Raw genomic sequence first — 5141 nt, forward strand, 5'->3', positions numbered from 1 at the left:
AGTCGCCCGCAGGGATACGGTCGAAGCAAACTTTACACCGATCCAGCTTCGGTTTGAGCTGACACCATTTGTGTTGTTGACACGCGTTTAAGTTGTGACACGTGTTGCCGACGTGTTGTTGGTATTGTTGAAACGCTCAACCCCAATACGCGGTTTGACCACGTTGTAGAGTACGTTGTGCATCGACAATCGATGTCACAAGTGCCATTTCTTCCTCTTCGGTCCAATGCATCATGTTCGTTTTTTTGTGTGGTATGAAGAATGGGAAATATGGTTTGGGTTGGTATTTATAGGTAAAAATGTATTTTTTTTTTTAAATTTGGTTTTGCATACCCGCTACCCCTAACGTCTACGTTGAACCAGCCAACCATGGCCCACCATGTCACCCAGCCCCCCCTTCCCACGCCAGGCACAATCCCCACACCAAAGGGGCGACGCCATGCCCAACGCTTAGCCAGTGTGGGGTAGCCAGCGTTAAACCCAATCTGCCGCCCCACACCCCATAGTCTTAGTGGTTCATGTTGCCATACGTGTGTAATACACATGCATCTAACCTATAACCTAGTATTAATTAAATAATAATAATAGTAAAAAACATTGAAATGTGTGCGACAACACCCCTACCACCGGTTCATCTTGCCATAAACCAACCGAACAGGATCGTGAATCCTCCTGCGGCCCTGCTAATAATATCATAATCATATTGTTTGACGATTGCTCACAGTCAAAGACTAAAAAAAATTCAGTGTTTGTAATCTTAGATTATGATACCAAGAAAAACATCAAATTATCATATGAAAAGTTAATATGCCAAGAAACTAAAGATCGAGAAAAACAATGGTTTCATAAGAATATTTGGATGTGATAAAAACAAAGACCACGAATAAGAAAATAACAACAAAGAGTACACGAGTTGCATAGTTGAATACCAACGGCTGATGACTTGGTATGATGATTAACCATACTTGCATACCGACATAAAACGACTCAAGATAATATCAAAGGATGATCTTCGATGTCGTCCAAAATGGTTTTGATTCGCGGAATTTAATGAAATTCTATAAATTGTAATCTAAATTCTATTTCTTGATGTTTTCGGTTCACATAATCTGTTGGAATTGAAATATATTCACTGTGTTTGGTTTAAAAATGAATGAATTCACTCAAATTCATTCGTGCATAAATTCCTTCAAAAAACCCAAAAAAAAAAAAAAAAAAAAGAATCTCCGGCCACTCATCATCGCATGGACTCCTAGAACATTGACGGCGTACAATCTAAACACTACATGACCTACCGATAAACTCAACGATTTGAAGCAAGACCACTTGAACTCAATGCATAAACATATACATTTCAATCACATGAACAAAATGTACAAGCGTTTTATCGACCTCAATATTGCAATGTCACAGTATTTCACACAAAACAATGATCTTTCCCTATTAAACAAACACGACGAGAAAGAATATGTCTCAGAAAGAAAGACAGGTTTAATTTCTTGGTCATATCAATACAAATTTGAGCAACAAGATTCACATCTCCTTACCATGTATGGCATGGCATCTCTACATCTTGTGCTCATATTCTACTTTTAGTTACTTCTGGAACTCATCTCTCACCCAGAATTGCCATTTACACCTGTGTTTAATACCCGAGTTATTTCTAATCAAGAAACCTTGAAAGGAAAATATTGAAATTTTCTAGGTCAGAAATATCAAGATCTTGGTTTAAAAAGACACGCCAGATGCACCAGGCTCATGAGGCGATCGGAAAAGCGCCTTATGTACTTACGGGTCAAAGTTGGTCAAAATTAGGGTTTGTATGAGACTGATATGTAGAAACATTTAAAGGGATGAAGAAATAATACAGATTTTGCTTGATTAAAAGATTGAAGAAATATGCAGCTTCTGATTGTGAATTTAACTTATTTAATTGTACATAGAAAAACACCCGGCGTACGTGATGCACACCTCGTGCCTTGGCTTTTGAGACCTAAAAGACTCAGAGGACCATGCACTTTTTAAAACCAAGATCAATATTGTATAGTTAATGAGAGGAAAAATCTATATGTATGCAGTTTTTCTTGATTTTGTAACATTTCCCGATAGACGATGATGGCAGTAGATTCCAGAAACTAGATTATATAAGAAAAAGAATCCTATCCGACAATTCTCTCTAGAGTTTGTTGTTATTCAGTTGTATGATATTATTGTCTAAAAGCCTCGCAAAACGAGCAGGTTGAGTCGGTTCGGGTAACGGGTCATAACAGGTTGTTTAAAAAAGTATCAATTGGGTTTAAGTCAAAATGGTTCTGACAAAAATAGGCCCTTTTCGAAACAGGCTGTGTAAGAAAAAGGTATCACCGACAACTTGTCTATAAAGGCCATTCTGCATTACCAAGCAGGTGTATTCAATCTCAAATAATTATATTGCTTTTAAAACTTACTAAAAACAAAGAGTAAAATACTAAAATGGTCCCTGAGTTTATGTCACTTTAGTCCAAAAATGGAACTTTTTGAATCTGGGACCCCTAGGTTTCAATTTTGATGCCAATTTCATCCAAAAAGCAAACCGAGTCAGATTTTCTGTTAACCTCCACCTTTTTTGTCGTGTTCCTTATTTTGGTTTTTTTAACTAATATAATTTAAGGGATAAAAAGACAATTCTACCCTTCATTAAAATTAGGAACACGACAAAAAGGTGGAGGTTAACAAAAAATATCTGACCCAATTTGCCTTTTGGATGAAAATGGCATCAACATTGAAAACTCAGGGACCCAGATTCAAAAGGTTTCATTTTTGGATTAAAGTCGCAAAAGTGACATAAACCCGGAGCCCATTTTGGCATTTTACTCAAAAACAAAATACCAACATGCGCCCTACAATGTGGCTATAACTCGTGTGGTTTTTTTGGTGACAAATAAGAATATTTAGTTAATTACACAGATGGACCCTGTGGTTTATAGCTAGTTTCGCCTTTGGGTATTACCTTTTTTTTAACAGGTTTAAGGCTTGTGATTATCAGTTTTAACGAGTTTGGGTATTAACACTAACTTTTGTCAATTTTTCTGTAAAATCTGAGTAGAATGACTAAAATACCCTTTTGTAACTATTGGGACCATTCGTGTAAGTTCTTAATAAGTATAAAAACAAAACAATATGATACTGCAGACACACATTTTTTAGAATCGTAATTTCAGATTCTGATATACTTAAACTAGTTGCTCAACCACTGTGAAAACATATTTTGCGATTCAGAGCAAGAACATCCAAAACGACCTTTCAATAATTTTGATTCGTGATTTAGGTTTATTCAATTTTCAATGGGTCAAAAGAACAAGAAATAAAAATTAAAATACAGATATAATATTAATTTCTTCAAAATATATAGATACAATCATACAATTTAAAAATTAACCACAACTGTAAGAAAAGAAGAACCTCTGAATTTGTATTTGAGTATCATGTATTCAAGCATGTGAAATCAAATGGCATATTGCAATTTGGCCCCTATATTAATACTCTATAATTGAAAGTGTAATTACCCACTCAAACCAATCAAATAAACTGGTACAAAATGTCCCCCTTCACTCTCTGTTAACGTCTTATCCTATAAATTATAATAAGCTGCTGTATCATATATTCATATTGTTTTGTTTTTATATAAATTTGAGTATCGATGCAATTGGTTTAAAGTATATCAGAATCTGAAATAACGATTCTAAAATATGTGTCCGCAATATCATATTGTTTTGTTTTTATACTTATTAAGAACTTACACAAATGGTCCCTGTAACTAACAATGATTTATTACATAAATGGTCCCTAAAGTTACAAAAGGATATTTAGAGTAAACTGCCATTTTGGTCCCTGTGGTTTGGTCACTTTTGCCACTTTAGTCCAAAACTCAAACTTTTTGCATCTGGGTCCCTGTGGTTTCAGTTTTATTGCCATTTTGGTCCAAAAATGAAATCAGGTCATATTTGCCTTATAAAATCCTGCTATTTTGTCATTTTCCGCAGGTGCAAAATGATCATTTCTTTTTTATAAATAAATACCATATTTTATATGACAAATATGACCTGATTTGCCCCTGAGGAAAATGACAAAATTGCAGGATTTTATAAGACAAATATGACCTGGTTTCATTTTTGGACCAAAATGGCAATAAAACTGAAACCACAGGGACCCAGATGCAAAAATTTTGAGTTTTGGACTAAAGTGGCAAAAGTGACCAAACCACAGGGACCAAAATGGCAGTTTACTCGGGTATTTAAGTCATTCTACTCAGATTCAACAAAACAGAAGTTAGTGTTAATACCCAAACTCGTTACAAACTGATAATCACAAGCCTCACACCTGTTGAAAAAAAAGTTAGTACCCGAAGGCGAATCTAGCTATAAACCACAGGGTCCATCTGTGTAATTAACTCTAAGAATATTTGTTTCAAATTTCAATATATGTTACACGAAGAATCTAGCTAGCAAGTAAAATATATGAATCACATAACCCCACATGGCCACATACCAGTAAATAATACCAGCTGACTGCCAAACTGGAAAAACTTGTTAGGAAATATGTAAAAAAAAAGGTATTAGTGAAGATTATAGAACCTACCTTCGTTATATCAACCAGCTCAGTCACGAAGACCAAGTTCAAGCTCTAGCTCATCATCTTCTTCAAACAGCTTTAATAGACGAGCATACTGCTCTTCACGTTTCTTCTTTTGCCATAGCCTTAGAAGAAAGAATGATAAACCTACAACTGTTGCAATTGCGGTGCATAACATGATTATTGTAAATCCACTCATGCTGCTTGAAGAAGAATGAGCATCAGTTTTCTTCTCTTTTTGGGACTTTGAATCATCTGAAAAGCCTGAAATCATATAGCATAAAATCATTGAGCTTGGTAGACAAAGGAATGTTTGCATACGTGTTGGTAAGCAGATAATAATCATCTGAATTCGAAGTTGTGGATGACAAACTTAAAAATTGCTTTTATCCAAAACAGGGGTTGTACAAGATCACTTAAGTAATTAAGAGAGAAAGATGGATGTATACAAAGATAAATATAACGAGGGATAGAGAGACTTTATACAAATTAAGCATCTTTTATTCCTACTTTATGTTCTTTGGTAAATC

This window comes from Helianthus annuus, chromosome 11 (assembly GCF_002127325.2).
Source record: "Helianthus annuus cultivar XRQ/B chromosome 11, HanXRQr2.0-SUNRISE, whole genome shotgun sequence".
NCBI lineage: Eukaryota > Viridiplantae > Streptophyta > Magnoliopsida > Asterales > Asteraceae > Helianthus > Helianthus annuus.